This window comes from Gopherus evgoodei, chromosome 7 (assembly GCF_007399415.2).
Source record: "Gopherus evgoodei ecotype Sinaloan lineage chromosome 7, rGopEvg1_v1.p, whole genome shotgun sequence".
NCBI classification, from domain to species: domain Eukaryota; kingdom Metazoa; phylum Chordata; order Testudines; family Testudinidae; genus Gopherus; species Gopherus evgoodei.
Window position 1 is genome coordinate 2,889,418 of NC_044328.1, and position 17,175 is coordinate 2,906,592.

Consider the following 17,175-nt stretch of genomic DNA (forward strand, 5'->3'; position numbering starts at 1 on the left):
TGCTACTCCAAGGTGGCAGACTTTAGATTCAGAGGAAAAAAAATTCTGGATTTTAACACCTCTTCTGTGCTTCGCCTCCCCACCCAAAATGTGCCACCGTTATGTATTGATTTGACCAGTAACTGACCTCTTGCTGGGTTACAGAAGCCACTGCCTCCTGAGCATCCATCCCAGACCGTTTCTCTTGGAAGTCAGGCTTTATCAGCGGGGTGTGCAAGCTAACTAGCCACTTATATTTTATAATGACTCACTCCACGGCATCAAGCACTGCAGAAATAATCACCTATTTTGCTTTGCGTTGGGACCCACTTATGCCAGCCAGACTTGATTTCAGTGGGACTGCATGTCGTGAAGGCACTGCTCAGCATAAAGGCTGCAGAATTAACCCTCTGGTTATAACCCTGCCATTGTTTGTTTATGTCCCTGAAAGCCTGCCGGGGGGGGGGGGGATGAGTTCCTCCTTGAAGTTCACTGGCAGCAGAGTTGAAGTGCTTTGTAACCCATGGGAGAAGAGCGAAGACCAGCTCATTCAGGATCGTGGCTCTGAAAGCTGCTGGCTGCAGCATGTGGGGTTATGGTTCTCAAAGCTGCTGGCCCCTTGAGGTCCCTGACTTTGATTGAGATTTGGTAGCAATATGGGAGCTATTGGAAATTCCCTATTTCAATACATTGAAATCCATTAAAATCGCTCCGTGATGCTAGAGCACGTGATTGCAAATGCAGCTGTTGAGGCATTTTGAACAAGGCCCAAGCTGCTGATCTGCATTAGTTCACAGACCACACAATTTGTATCACTGACGGTTGTTAGAGGTAAAGGGCCTGATCCTAGCTTCACTGACGCCCGCTGCAAAAGTTTCATTGACTTCAGCAGGAGCAGTGTCAGACCCAAACATTTTGTATTAGCCAGTAGCTGGCCGTTCCAGGCAGAGTTGTTTAATATGTATGCTGGTGCCTCGATTGGTTGTTAGCTCAGTGGTCCATCTTTGGATGCGGGGCATGGTTCTTCTCTGCAACCTGTGCTGCAGGTCTCTCCTGCATATTCTGTGCTCTTCTTATATGCAGAACTTGCACGGATGTCAGGAGGAATTGCACAGGTGGAGTGAGCATGGAGAACAAGCAATGGAGCCTGCAAGGCACTTGGAGAAGAGGATTCTGCCTCCAGCTTAGCAACTGGGGGAAAAGTGGAAAAGTTCACAAACTATAAATGCCGTTAAACATTCCCTTCCAGAAGCTGGGGAGCTGGTGGGAGGAGGCTCTCCTGAATGTGTCCGTGTTAAGCTCTATAGCACTGATGAAAGAGGGAAGCCAGGGCCGCTGTGATCAGAGCAGAAAGGCTTTAGCAGTCATTTCACGACTGAGTTGAACACAGATGAGGCTTTGCTCACCTCCTCCACAGGATCACCCTTGTCTCCTTGCCTCATTGTCCTGGGACTCGTGTGTGTGTATAAGATATATAAAATACACACGTACACTTATCACCTTTTAGTTTTCTGGTCATTTTGCTTCTTAAGACCTTCTCTGAGTCCAATACACTTATCCAGCAGGGGGGAAATTCTTTGAATCTTCCCCTGGGAATAACGTGAGTATCATGGAGTAAGGGGAGAAATTTGGAATCAGTGATCAAATATTTCTGTGTAGACCTGGAGCTAGTACAGTCCCCTGCCTCTGTCCCCATTATGTATATAAAAATGGCTGCCCAGTGGTTCTGTTTGCTGGCTGACTGATGATGATTGTTTGAGCTGGTTGGAAAATTGTTGACTTCCATGAAAAATTGCATCAAACTAATTTTTTTGGGTCAAAACTTCAGTTCTCCCTAAATCTTGGGTGTTTTGTTTAAAAAAAAAAAGTGGTTTTTGCCAACTGAAAAACAATATTTAAGTTTTTAAACTGAATATTTTGGGGTTATTAGGTTTTCCTATAAACATGAAAACAAGAACTTCCCAGTTTTTTTGACTGAAAAGCCATTTTCTGTCAAACATGTTTTAATGGAAAACTTTTGACCAGCTCTCATAGCATAGTTCAAATAAAACAAAAAAATGCCGAACAAACTTGTTACTAGTAACACTGGACCAACTTCTGTTGGTGAATGAGACAAACTTTGTAGCTCAAGGCAGCAAAGAATCCTGTGGCACCTTATAGACTAACAGACGTTTTGGAGCATGAGCTTTCGTGGGTGAATACCCACTTCCTCAGATGCATGTAATGGAAATATCCAGGGGCAGGTATATATATGCTAGCAAGCAAGCTAGAGATAACGAGGTCAGTTCAATCAGGGAGGATGAGGCCCTGTTCTAGCAGTTGAGGTGTGAGGTGTAATTGCCAGTTTCTCCTCTCTAGGTTTTCACACCTCAACTGCTAGAACAGGGCCTCATCCTCCCTGATTGAACTGACCTCGTTATCTCTAGCTTGCTTGCTAGCATATATATACCTGCCCCTGGATATTTCCATTACATGCATCTGAGGAAGTGGGTATTCACCCACGAAAGCTCATTCTCCAAAACGTCTGTTAGTCTATAGGGTGCCACAGGATTCTTTGCTGCCTTTACAGATCCAGACTAACACGGCTACGCCTCTGATACTTTGTAGCTCAAAAGCTTCTCTTTCTCCCTATCAGAAGTTGGTCCAGTAAAAGATATTACCTCACTCACCTTTTGTGTCTCTTATAGCCTAGGACCGACATGGCTATACCAACACTGCCTACTCGTAAAACTGTCAATTACTAAACCTAAGAGAATATTAAACAATCAGCATCACCCTCCCCAAGCATTCAAAAATCATGCCAGTCTTCACAAAATCATGAGATTTTTTTTTTTTAAATGATACATTCTGGAAGTTTGCTTTGTGTTTGGTTTCTGACTCCTTCAGTTAGGTTTAAAAACATGACACAAGTGTTTCTCCACAGCCACGAGGTATAGAAACTTAACTTTTATTTAATTAAAGCTTAGCGTTTCATTGACTCCAAGCATTTAAGGAAATGCCTGGGGCTTTAAGGAAAACACCAGATATTGCAAGATTTGTGATAAGATCAGGAGAGTCGGCAAGGCTGCATAATTCACTGTACCCTGCTGATGGCGGGTTTGCTTTCGGCTCTTTGCTTGGCTTGGATAGTGAAACAAGGTTGGTAAGTTTCACTCTCTGGTTATAGTAACTTTCACTTCCTGGGTCTCTGTCACTAGCACAAGGCTGTGGGTGTTTAGTCATGTAATGTCATGGGAGATTATTATTTTTTAAAACCCTGCTTTCATTGACATTTTTGAAGAACAACAATCCTGGGAATGTAGTTTTCAGGAAGAGCTGGGGGCCCACAGAACCTAGCAGAATTCACCCGGCTGGTATTAGATTCTGTAACAAAAGAGTTTTACAAAACTTTTATGTTTGATGCTTTGTGTGCCCTGGAGCAAATGGTTGGCTTGCTGGTGGGATTATACTGCTTATCATCGTGTTGTGTGCAGGGCATAGTATGGGGAGCTGCTGGGGACAGACAAACCAAAACACAGTGCCTAAGATGTTCAATGTCCCTGCCTGCCTGGGGACCAAGTATTTTGGTTTCTGGGGACCTCCTCTGAAGATTTTTCTCCCCCCTCTGCTCCCCTGCGTGCCCAGCCCACCCTGCTGCAGATGAGTCATAGCTATCTGGAGCTCCCTTCTGAAGGTCACTCTTCACCACTCCTGGATAAGCCACTGAGCATTGCAATGAAACATGAGGGACCCTGTTTCACCTAAAGGCTGAGTATGTGGTCCTCATTGCATGGCAGGGAGTGAACATTCAGACGGGGACATCTTTTGCTTGCTAGTGGAGGACATAAACCACAGGGACTGCTAGATTAGATCCTTAGAACTTCATAATATAGCAAGATTGTGCTGCTTCTGCTCTTGTGCTGCTTAGAAAAGGCAGCAAAATCCCAGAGAAACAGACAGGTTTTGCGAATCAGTTAGGATCACCAGCTCTGAAGTGGGTTTTTTTCCTCCCTAATAACTACATGTCTACAAAATGCTGAATGAGGAGCTTAGGTAACCACAGTGGTGCCTAAATACCATGGTGATGGGTACATTTTAAATACATATAGGTAAGCAGACCAGAAGTGGGAAGGAATGCATCTGAACGCTGTCTGATTTGTCTTGTCTACGTTTGTTTTGCAGCATGTTGCTTTCAAATAGTTTTTAATGAGTTATAATTGTAGAAGTATCTAGATCCCACAGGACAGGAAGCCACTCTGTCTAGAACGAGAACAAACACACGCGCGTGCGCGAACACACACACACACACACCAACCAGCATCAACATCCTGGATATGCCTATCACAACCTGTGTTGTACCGAATAGCAACTATGTGGGTGAAACCAGACAATCACTACGCTCTCAAATGGCCTCTCACAGAAAAATGATAAAAGACAAAAACACCCTGTCACTTGTGGGCGAACACTTTTCACAAAGCGATCACTCTGTCTCTGACCTCTCAGTCCTCCTCCTCTGAGGAAATCTGCACAACATCTTCAAAAGACGAGCCTGGGAGCTTACATTCATCATTTTGCTAGACACTAAGGGTATGGCTACCCAGCAAAGAAAGACCTGTGGCTGGCTTCTGCCAGCTGAGTTGGGCTGCGGGGCCCTTTCATTGCTGGATAGACTTCCAGGCTAGTGCTGAAGCCCAAGCTCTGGGATCCTACAAGGGTGGAAGGTCTCGAGAGCCTGAATGTCTGTGCAGCAATTTTTAGCCCCACAGCCTGAGTGCGGTGAGCCTGGGTCACCTGACCTGGGCCAGCCGTAGCTGTGCCACAGGGCTTTTATCCCTGGTAGATAAACCCTCAGATTTCGTTTCCCAGCCCTGAAGAAGAGCTCTTTGAAGGTAGAAAGTTTCTCTCTCTCTCACCACCAGAAGTTGGTCCAAAAAAAGACATTGCCTCACCGCCTTGTCTTAGTAAAAACAAGGCAGCAGGCTTCCATGTTTAGTATCTCCCTGAGTTCCATCTCTATACCAAGTGAAAAGCTGGATCCTGGGGCATCCTGGGGATCTTGGATCCTGGGGCAGAAGTTGGAGGATGCAGAGCACCCTGCCACCAGGTCCCTTGGCTGGCTCCCCTGCAGTACAGTCAGCTACCAAAATGCTCAGAAACGCTGCCCCTTGAAAGTGAGGGTACGCACGACTGGGCTCTCTGTAGGACTGTTAACCCCCATGCGTTTCCAGTGGGCTCTTCTCAGGAGTTCTTCCCTTGTCCCTGAGGTGGGGGGACTCTGCTGCTGCCCATGCTAAAGGCCAGGGAAGGGGTACATATGGTGATGCGGTTCAGTATGGCCTTGGCAGAGTAAACTCCATGGTTTGAGGGGGTCACTGCTCTGCCAGCCTGCCCACATGCTCTCACTCCCTCCTCCAGCATGGACCAGACTGGATCCCCGAAACACTTTTATCTGCTTATTGAGCACAGCCCCCAACCCACCATTCCCACAGGGTGCACCCTCTCCGGCGGACCCTGCCATTCAGCAGCCATGGCTGAAAGGACCGTGGCTAATTACACCAGGCTGGAAATTACCACTTTGCTTCGTTCTCCCGCTGCTGGGGCCATTTGTGTGGGGACTGCAGTTAGATGGAACAAAACCCTCCCTGCCGAGCGAGTCCGGGGCTAAGTATGAAGCTACAGGTACGAGTGCGAAATGAAGGGAATAATTACCAGCTTCTCCAGGTGAAAGCCCTGTTAAACTTCAATAAACCAATTAGGGGTGGAGGGAGAACCCCCCCCCAAATAAGTCATTCCCACCAGGCAATTAATGGAAATCATTTCATGGGAGGGGATGGGGGTGTTAGAAACGGCTTCTTAGAATTTGTCCTCCCCACCTTTTCTCATGAGGGGGAACTCAGCTGAAGCAATGGTTCTGTCTCTCAATGCATACCCCAACCTCTCAGCTCACTGTGTGGCCTGAACGGGCCTGGGGGGGCGGGCAGAGGGGGAGGGAGAATGACAAGGAAATAAAGAAAAAGGAATCACTGGAGCTTTACACCTGGGCAGGCTTGGGAAACTCAAACGATGGAATTCAGAGCCTCTTTGTACGTGTGTGTGTGGGGGGGGGGGGGGGCAGCACTGGGCGCCGAGCCCTGGGGCACCAGAGGTGCAAGAGGGAGGGCTCGGTTCTGTCGGAGATGCAGTGTGTGAGGAGAGGGCAACAGTGGTTGGCCAGTGGGGAGCCACTGGAGATTGTGGGTGCGTGATGGGTGTCAAAGGCTGAGCCCGGAGGAGGGGAGCGGGTGGGTATGGTGGGCATCGAGGGCTGAGCCCCGAGGGGAGGGAGGGAAGGGGAGCGGGTGGGTATGGTGGGCATCGAGGGCTGAGCCCCGAGGGGAGGGAGGGGAGGGGAGCGGGTGGGTATGGTGGGCGTTGGGGGCTGAACGGGGGGGGAGGGGAGGGAGCGGGTGGCTGTGGTGGGCGTTGGGGGCTGAGCCCCGGAGGGGGGAGGAGAAGGGAGCGGGTGGCTGTGGTGGGCGTCGGGGGCTGAGCCCCGGAGGAGGAAGGGGAGGGGAGCGGGTGGCTGTGGTGGACATCAGGGGCTGAGCCCCGGAGTGGGGAGGGAAGCAGAGTGGGTGGCTGTGGTGGGCGTTGGGGGCTGAGCCCCGGAGGGGGGAGGGGAAGGGGAAGGGAGCGGGTGGCTGTGGTGGGCGTCGGGGGCTGAGCCCCGGAGGAGGAAGGGGAGGGGAGCAGGTGGCTGTGGTGGGCGTTGGGGGCTGAACGGGGGGGAGGGGAGGGAGCGGGTGGCTGTGGTGGGCGTTGGGGGCTGAGCCCCGGAGGGGGGAGGGGAAGGGGAAGGGAGCGGGTGGCTGTGGTGGGCGTCGGGAGCTGAGCCCCGGAGGAGGAAGGGGAGGGGAGCGGGTGGCTGTGGTGGACATCCCAGGGGCTGAGCCCCGGAGTGGGGAGGGAAGCAGAGTGGGTGGCTGTGGTGGGCATCGGGGAATTTCTGCCCCCCTTGGCTAGGGTGCCGCGTTCTGCTGCCGTTCAGCACATAGTGTCGCATGATGGAATTCAGTTACTTGCTGTGAGTTTTATGGCCCATCCCATCATTATTTTCTCCACCAGTTAGACCTAATTTCCAACACACCAATTTGGGTTCATTGATTTTCAGTTCCCAGGCATAATCTTAACGCAGTCCTGGAGTTCAGTTTTTGTTTGGACGATCATTCTTTTTGTCTCGTTTTTGCATCTTTTCCCATCGACATTCGTTACAGGTTATTGTGAGGGTTTATGAACTTCCACACACTTTTCACAGGTGAGCTCACAAGTAGGGTCGATTTGTAGGCCCAGGTATCACAACAGACTGTGAGGTCAGTAAGCAAACTAGTGGGGTTGGGAAGTAAGGAGATTATGAGGAGAGGGCAGATAAATGGAGGCAAACTCTAATGGCCTTTTCTGATTTCCCCAAATTGGATTTTAGATATGTAGGTATAATTTGAGACAAATTGTGTTGTTTACTGTAACATATTCATATTTGCTTTGATGGATTTGAGTGTGGCTTCCCAGCTAAGAGGTGTGATTTTCTTATGTGTAATTTGCAAGCCATAACTTCAGTGGACATGTCCAGGGTGAAAGCCAGGGTTACTTAAAGGATTTGGTGGTGGAGACGGGGAAAGGAATTTCTGCATGGACTGTTTTTGTGCAGGTTTTTCTGTAGTGTTTCTGGACTTGGTACTCAAACCAGCACCAGGGTGAAATACTCAAGTTTGTCTCACTTTTGGTGAAGAACTTGTCTCCTTTCGTAAATGCAGTAAAATCTTAGTTTTGATGGGGGAAATAGTGGAAGATCAGAGAGTGGAATACTTGGTTTTTGGGGGTGGAGGGAGAAGGGTTAGGAAGTGGGTAGGTTAGTGGAGATGAGACATGGAAGAGGCCAAGAAGATGAAGAGGAAGGAGGTGGGTGTGGGATGAAGTGGAATTGGATATCCCGCCTAGTGGATATTTACCACTTCTTAAAACTGTGAGAGAAGGGGCTTAAATTAGGACTGGAGAAGACTTTGTGAGATTGTGAGTGAGGGTGGGATGCCGGAGATGCCATAGGACTACATATATTCTGTACAAAACAGCCACAGGGCTGTGCAAGATCTTCAAGCCATGTATGAAAAGTAGTTATATTGGACTTTGTGTACATGTGTGATAAACGTTCCCTTTAAAATAGTTTTGATGTATGAATTTAAGTATGAATTTAAGTAACTGTTGCTGGCTAGAAGCAGGCTTGTGTGGGCAGATCTTGTAGACATTCTAAAGCGTGGAGGTAGCAGGGTGAAGAGCATTGTCTAGATATTGGTGTGAAAGAGCTCCCAGGAGAACAGGTCAGGTCCCCGTTGTCTGGGTGCTGTCCAGATGTGGTCCTCCCCTGAACTTCACTGTCTAAAAAGACACATGCCCTCCAGGAGTGTGAGGGGGAAAGGCATACAATAAATGCAAACAACTGACGTTTGCTCTTGTGAAAAGTAAAATCAAGTGCCACCCGTCATTGGACTCCCATTCTAGTCCTCATACATGGACTGGTCCCTAACTGGCGTTGCAGGAGAGGAGATTTCTGGGGAGAGACCCCCAGGCAGTGAGGGTAGTGGCTTTATGGCTCAGTAGCCATGTGTAAGGGGCTTCCATATTGTGGAGAGAGAGCTTGAGTAGCACCTGGTGGGTGCTGCAGTCCAACAGGAATTACACTGGCTGACTAGCTTCTTGCAGGCTACAGGGCCAAATGTCTGTTTTCTCCCTGTGCATAGTGTTCCCAAATATAGCGAGCTGTGCAGGAACAGGCTTAGCATGGTGGATGGTGAATTAAAGAGTGGTGGCCTGAAGCCAGAAGTTGGGAGCATTCAGGCACAGACGGAAGGAAAATGGAGCTGTAGGAGAATGATGCAGCGCAGGGATGAAGTATCACTGGAGACGGTTGAGGCCCTGAGGCTGAAGGTATTTGGGGTTCTGTTAATCGGCGCCTAGGAATAACATTAAGATCCTGCCTGCAGTGCTGTGGGGGCCAGAGCGAATAGGCTGTGTGGAGATTCTTTTGGCCATCCTGTCCATGGCTCTTTGAAAACATGTTGAGGAACGGAGACCCGGAGAGGGCAAAGTGATGGGAACTAGGCAGCGAAAGAGAAGAAAAGGAGGCACGGGAAGGTCAAGATGACTATTCCGTCTGCATTAAACAACGAAGCAAGGGTTTCATTTCTTCAGTGGACTGGAGTCCAGCCTTGAATGTGAGGCTTCTCTGTTCCAGCTCAGACCTCCAGGTTATGGCTTTTCCAGCATCTCCACAATGTACTTCTCAGTATGAAATGCAAATGCCCGCGTCCTGGGGACCAGCTTTCCAGCCCGGCACGTGGGGCAGAGCGCAGCATGAGAGTGAGTTATTAGCCTGTCTCTCCATGCCTGTGTCTTCAGTGCTCTTTGCCGAAGCACAGTGTTTCCTCTTGTGGGGAGAAGAAGTTGTAAATTTCGAGAGCTCACTCGGTCTCCTCATACATGCTTTGGTTCCTCTTTATGCTGAGAGTCCTGGACGGGATGCCGATAGCGACTGGGCAGAGCTCTTCTGTAGCTTCTCTGTGTGCAATTTATGATGCATGTCGGGGAGTGTGATTCGACCCCGAGCTGGCTGGCTGGCTGTGGAAATACTGTGACGTTTGCGTAGGGCCTAAGGGAGCTACTTCTAACATGCCCAATGTCCACCGTTCCATTCATGGGACCAGTCGTGCTGTTCGCCTCCAGCTGCCACCACCCTTTGGTGATAAATAAAGAAGAACGTTGCCAAGCAAATTAAAATGAAAGAAGAGAATTGGGCTGTCCTGGAGGCCCAACACTGGAATACCAAGGGGGGCTACAGGCTGACTTTGAGGGGTGTGGGCAGAGCTGTGCTTAGGGCCCAAGCACTGGAATGAGTGGATCCAGATTGAAGTGTGTTGGCAGAGTGTTTTGGGAAACCCAACACTGAAGCAGGGGCTGCTGTTGTTGAAACTGGAGGTGCATTGGCAGAGCAGTGAGGGAAGTTGTGCAAGCAGGCAGGTGCTATCCTATTCTAAGTTCTGGCCACTTCTGTCATGTGTCATCAACTCACCCAGCATTTTCATTCCTATTTTTCTTGTCCTAAACAGGCTTCTGTTCCATTTCCTTCCATAAGGGGGTAACTGGACCCACTAACCACTGCCAAGCTTTCACTACAGCTGCCCTTCCCATTGATGGTCCTTCATGAGAATTCCCAATGCGAATGAGTCTCTGGTCCACTAAGACCACCTGGGCTAGTGATGCTGCACGAAGTGGCCTTTACCTGGCCAGAGAAGACTGGTGGAGACTTTCTCCTGTGCAGGGGAAAGTCGCTCTGTCTGAGCATAGCACAGCAGGTGTGGAGAATCAAGGCCAAAGGACCAACACGTTCTTTTCATTTGCTGCTGTGCCTTTCCACGCTTCCTGTGAGGTCATCTTGTTGGAAGCAGGAGGACAGCTCAGGGACTGTTCACCTGCTGTCCTACTGCTGTATTTAATGGGGAAAAAACTCCCATTGACTTGAGCAGGTACCAGAGGAGAGCCTGAGGGATCCACTTCCTTTCATAGTGAATGATAAGGGAAATACTCTCTTGTCTCAGTGCTGTCACCTTTGACTGAGTAACTTGGCCATGCTAGAGGGTTTCATTCAATTTTGTCTTTATTTCTCTGTTGAAAATGTTTCAGTTAGTTCCTTACTGATAAGGGACTTAGAAGACTTTGAGATCCAGAGTGTAAGGCGATAGGCATGTTAGCAGTGCTATAGGGAGAGAGTTGTGAGCTTGATGGCCATCAGAAGGGCTCAGGATTGACCTTAATTTAGTGTTTTAATTTATTTTCCTGCAAACTGTTGTTTTCTCCCCAGAGCACATGCGTCAGTCTCTTTTCTCTGAACAGTTTGTCTCTAGTACTGTACGTATTCTCTGTCGTTTGGGCACTTTCTGTGTTGGTTATACTGGCAATAGCAAAGCCTCTAGTGCAGTGTTTTTCAAATGTTTTGTGCTGGTGACCCCATTTGGATTTAAAAAATAATTGTGACCCTCCCCCCACATGAAAAAATGGTGACGCTCACCTTCAGCCCTGCTGGGCTCGGGGCTGGCGCTTTCTGCCCTGGTGACCTCATCAAAATAGAGTCTTGACCCACAGTTTGAGACCGCTGCTCTATCTTTTAGCACTCTCTGGCGACTTTAGAAAGCTCTGATTGAAATAGGTTGGTCTTTGGAGAAGTTGGGGAGTGTCAGTTGTGAATGTTGTTCTGGTCACGGAGGAAAAGCTTTGTCAAAGTGGAAGGCTTTGCAATGGTTGGGCTCTGGACTTGTGCAGCATCCTCTGGAAGGTCTCCACAGCTGGATCCTTGGCTTGGCTTGGCTTGTCCTCCATTCTTACACCCTTCATTCGGGGTTTTACAATCTACATTGTCCCTGAGGACCACCAGTGTTCTAAGAGCTGCAACTCTTCGCTAGGGATGCAGTCTCCACTGTAGCTGAGACCTGACGTATCAGTGGCTTGGAAGATTAGACCAAGGCCTTAAACTGGCAGTGGAAGGGGACTGTGAGCCACTGGAGGGACTAGAGCATGTGCTTGATTATGCAAAGTGTGCCCTAAACCGTGGAGGAGATGGGAAGCAGTGTTCTGCAAGAACCACTGAGTCATGGCGTTTAAGACAAGGGACCACCAGATCATGTAGTTTGACCTCCTAGATATCACTGGAGCTTAAATAAATTGGTGTCAGGCGACCAGCAACTACAGTAATACGCCATGTGCAGCCCAGCTCTCCTGAGTAGTCCTACCACATCACACTAGTGTGCAGAACCCTGCCTGTCATAACACACGTGATGCACCAGTGTTATTGTAGGGTGGATCACAAGTGCTAAGCTGCAAGCCTGCAATGAGATCTGCACTGAGAACGCACGAGTGCTTAGCACTTAGCACTTTCAGCTTAGCATTCGTGACCCACCCTACAGTAACACACCAGTGGTGCACGGCGCGTGGCCTTTTAATAACAGCCCAGTTTGCACATGCAAATGTGCTGATGGGATTCAGTTGTAGAGTTCTAAATGGGTGCTGCTGCCTACAACCAGTCCAACGCTTACTGTTGTGTGAGAAATTGGGAGAACCCGCCACGGTGTCCCTCTGACATAGTCACAACCTTTGGGCTACTGCTGCACACCCTTCCACGTGCAGCGGGAAAGCCAGAATTAATCCATAAAATTAAAGGCTGCTGTGTCGGCGAGTGACATCAAGAGAAAGCAGCCTCCTCTCTCCCGGGCCGTTCTGCATCTCTTCCTTGTGTGCGAAAAGCCTCATGCTCCAAGTGCTGGAATCTCCTACGCAGATTTCCCCCTGCTCTTCTTTCCTCCCCTCCCATCTTTTACAATGTTACTGTTGCAGCTGCTTCTCCCAACCCCCACCTTCATTCCACCCCTCCCAGCTCTTCAGCAGGGGCTGCGCCAAGTTTGTGTGACCGTAGCATTATATTCATGCGTTAGGAGTTACCTTCCATAATGATGTGGACTGATTAGGTTAGTCGGCAAGTGGCAGCAGCAGCGATCAGACGTGACATGTTCTAATGATTCGCTAAGGCTTAGCAGGCTGCGTGTAGGGGGGAGCATCGAGTGGTTTGGGGGAAGGGGTGGGAAGGCGGGGGCCCCACAGGTGCCGACAAAGACTTTGACCTTTGCTGCTATAATATCAGTGTTTCACAGGCAGGGCGGTTCGGTAACCCACTTTCAGCCCATCAAAAATTGATTTAATTGCAATTTTTTCCCCCAATTAGGAGCACTGGAGCTTGACTAATTGGAGTAATAGAGAGTAATAAGGCTCTGATAAAAAGCCTTCCTCTGCCTCCTTTGTATCTTGTGTCATTGCCTGTCAGAGGTCAGAGAGCTTGCATATTCGATTAGGCAGAGTTGCCTTCATTTGTACAAATTAGTTTACCCAACAGTAATTAAAATGCCAGTGCGGGTCGGGCAGAGCTGAATACAATTGATGGGCACATTGGTGAAGGATTTGACAGCTCTGGTGGCCTCCCTTCCCAAAGCGTGTCAGTGCTGAACCAAAGGCTACACAACCCACAGACCTGTGCGGTTAGCATTGCAGCTCCCACATTCTCTGCTCCTCTCTTTGGACTCTCTTCCTTCCCATATGCCTCTTATTCCCCTTTCGTTTGTCCCATCCCCGCCCCCGGTCTCTGCCAACAGCTCCCTGCCTCACCCTCCCCGTTCCCAGCTGCCGGGCTCTGGGGAGTAATAACTCCTTTGTTTCCTGGTTTGATGGTTCTCCATATACAATCATCTCCCAAATGGAACAACGACGTCCAATTCCAGAGGGAGGGGGAGAAGAAAAGAAAAGGAGCTTGCACGTGTCAGCTGGATTCTGGAATCCAGATCCCTCAAGAGCAGAATGGGGCTGGGGAAGCAATCTGTTTACGGTACAGGGGAAGGGCATAAGCCTGGGGCATGAGGGAGTGTTAGAAAAGAAGGATCCAAATGGTATCAGGGTTGGATGTTAAAAGGAGGTTTTCACCTTGGGCTGTTGAAGTCTTCGCATAGGCTGCGGGTCCAGCTCAGCTGGAGCTGATCCTGCAAGCATTTAGTTTGCCAGGGCAGAAGGTATGGATCAGCAAAGGGGTCTTCCGCCTTTGTGGCCACGACTGATCCCAAGAGCTTTGCAAACTATGTCTGTGCTGGAATCATTTCCCCTACCTCTGAAATGTAGCCACCGCTAGCCAGTCATTTTAACAGCGCACAGCAACACTCCATAGCAGGTTCGGAGAGGAAGTAAGAGAGATACTGTGATTAGTTGAAACTGCCGGGGGAATCTAAAGACGTAGTATGGAATCGCCGCAGCTGGAATTTAGCCACATCACACTAGCCAGGATACTCCCAACTATTGCCAAAAATGCCATTGTATCTTTAATGACCACAAATCAGTGAGGTGTTTTGTATCTCCTCCAAAGGTAGCATCAGAATACTTGAGGGGGTGATATCCCATGAAATGCCAGCTCTGGGGTAGGTAGGGTTTGTAGCTGGAGATGGACTGGGCTTTTGAGGGGACCTGAATTTTCTTCCCATACAAAGTGTTTTGTGTTAAGTATAAAAATCTTCAAAAGACTAAAGAAGCCCCTTGCTTTAGCCTTTGGAAAGCAGGTGGGGTGTGAAGCTTGTAAAATGATTGGGAACAAATGCCAAGTGACGTCTCCAACCCTCCCATGCAGAAATGGACATGTAGTCACCGTGGGCCCACCCAGGCGGTCACAACATGAACACGAGTGCCTAACAGCATCACTCATCTCGCACTTCTGGAGGGAGCACTTCGGATGGGACTGAAGAGTCTTCCCCACTGGCACTTCCACTGTCCTATGAGGGAGGAACATCCTGAGAGGCATCCATCTCTGTTAGAAAGCCCGTCTGAATGGCTGGGTTTGTGTTAAATAGAACGTAGGAATTATCAGATGGGATCAGATCCCAGATTCATCTAGTCCAGTGTCTCGCCTTCGATAGGGGCCAGAACGAGGTGCTGCAGGAGAAGATCTAAGCCCCTTGCATCAGCCGAGGTGGGGTAATCTGCCCCCATGTTCAGTCTCACCGCTTCTCTGTAGGTAGAGATGGGCTTAAGCCCTGAAACATGAAGGCTTTATCTCCCTTGTAAAGTTCTTATAAATATGATAATGCTGGATATTCTTGATTATTCACAAAGATGTCCAGTCCCTACTGAATCTTGTTCAGTTCTTGTCCTCAACAGCTCCCAGGGGCAGTGAATGCCACAGTCTAATTATGTGTTGTGTAGAAAAAGATATTTCCTTTGATCAGTTTAGGATTTCCCCTCTGTTTAATTTCATTGAATTCCCTCTTGGCCTTGTTCTTGTGTTGTATGACAGGGGAACACAGGTTCCCCATGTATCATTTCTAGAGAGGATATCATGTCTCCTCTTACTGTCTCCTCTCTAAGGTAACAATCCCCATCTTTTCACTCTCTTCAGAGGAGACTTTTTCCAGCCCTTGGTCATTCTCATCTCTCTTCAGTGACCCTCAGGTTCCTTTCCTGAGCTGATAGTTAATTTAGAACCCTGTAAGATATCTGAGTAGCTTAAACTTTTCCTCCCAATATCTATTGCTTTGAATTTATCATCACTGAATTTCATTGGCTGCAGTGTTGCCATTTCACCTGGAACGCGGTTAGTTCTGGTGAAGGGAGCTGGGCTAACAAGCCTGACGGCCTCTGTCTGTAGACCAGATTCAGTGAGGCAAGGGCAGTGGTTTGCCCTACATCACCGAAGACCTGCATGAGCTCCATTCACTCTTTGGCCTCTAGCAGCCATTCAAAGGGTCTGCTTCCTCTACTGGCCCCATTGACACCACATGGATCCTTCTCTTTAATCTCTGCAATGAAAGTCCCCCAACCACAGTCTCTCCCATGGGGGAAATCTTATCCCACTGCTATATGCAGTTGAGACTTTTCTGCAACTGTTGTTAATCTGGGTTGTGTTCTTCTAGGCTGGCGGGTATTGAAGTCTCTCCGAACATTGGAAGCCTCCAGCTGCAATCCAGTATGAGAGCACTAGAGTGGAACGGCCCAGGGGAGTGGGAAAGCTGCAGGTTTCGGGCAGGGAGCAGCAGTGTGCAGCTCTCTTTAGATGATGCTTTAGAGAGTTGGGACGACTGGGAGTAAGGAGAAGAGGACCCTAATCCCTACCACAGGCTGGTTGGCTGTCAGAATGGCAGGGATTAGAGCTTGCGGTTCCTCCCACCTCTCCCTTCCTATTGATTTACCTCCATGTTAATTTAGACCTGTGGCCGCAGTCAAAGAGGCTTGTTGCATACCTTCTGTGTCTGCAAAGCAAGGGGCTTCTCTCTCTCTGTCTTTTTTTTTAAAAGGAAAAAACCTTAAGAACCCAATTGCCCGCTTGACTGGTTCCCGAGCTGCTATTATGTTTCTAACCACAGTAATTGCCTTTACTAGTTATTAATGGATTACGTTAAAGGGAAAAAAAGAGACAAAACCCAACACCTAGCTTTGTAGTTCTAGGCTTCGTTGACCAAAATGCTGCCTACGAAATTGGCGGTCAATTGCAGAGTTGTTGAAGTGACTCTGTTTTGTGCCGCTCTGTACTTAACAGCCTGTCAGCATTTCCATTCCAACACCCCTCCTGGCTATGCTGTAAGGAGCTGGCGGTGAGGGCTGGCATGGGGCAGGGAACCTGGGCTTTCAGCATATCGGTCCAAGAGCGTGTCATGTTGGATCATGTCTGAAAAACAAATGCTGTGCTGATTTTTCTATGTTAAAGTGACATGGTGGCCACCATCAGTTACTTTAAAGAGGCTTCCCCCCACCTCCTGTAACGGCTGGAGTGTGGGTGGTGCCAGGTCCCTACCCCTTCCTGGTAATATAGTTGGTGGGTCTTAGAGTTTATGGCCAAGGGAAGGCTGATCTTTCAGCTGAAACGTAGATCCAATCCAGTTCTACCCCAGACTTGCTTGCACCTCTCTTTGCCTCCGTTTCCTTTTCTCCAACATGGGGATAATAACGCTTGCCTACCTCACAGAAGGCTGAAGATGAATTAATTAGTTAGTTAAAGCAGGCCGAGACCTTCCCCCAGGTGGGAACTGTGATAAATCCAAAGGGATTTATTAAAAAATGACTCTGGCTATTTTAAAGCTTGGCTGTTCACCATCACCTGGGTCCTTATTCCGGTTTGTCCTTGCAGCTGCCAAGCATCCTGTGCCACTCCAGAGTGCATTAAAGCTCAGCTTGGTCCCAGTCTGGATTTAAAGCTGTGACTCCATTTTCTGCATTTGAGCTATGCCCATCACTGTGATTTTGGGGGTATCTTCTTGGTAGTTTGTAATAAATTAGACCTTCTGAAAGATAACTTATAGCAAATCTCGTCGTAAGTTGATGATTTTCTGGTTCAGGATGGAGGCTGGCACAAAATGAGCAGCGTGGAGAATTGCCACACGTGACTCAGTTTCTCCAATTAGAGTTCTGGGATTGGGTCCTGCCTTATCAAATTGATTCAAGACCAGGCATTGTACAGTGACTTCTGGAGCCCAGAAGTACATCAGCGGGTCTGTATTCATCACATGGGATTTTTGAACTGACATTGTAGGAATATGGAAATGAAGCCAAGTTATACGGCAAGAGAGTCCAATCCGTTATAGTGGTGGGTGTTTCTAACAGGCGTCTGGCCTGTCG

The 17,175-nt window shown here is 48.7% G+C and overlaps 1 protein-coding gene across 2 annotated transcripts in view; it reads left to right on the forward strand.

The window, feature by feature from the left end:
• Positions 1–17,175, forward strand: part of FBXW4 (F-box and WD repeat domain containing 4) — an 87,835-nt gene that overhangs the window by 48,244 nt on the left and 22,416 nt on the right. The gene's annotated exons all lie outside the window — the stretch shown is intronic.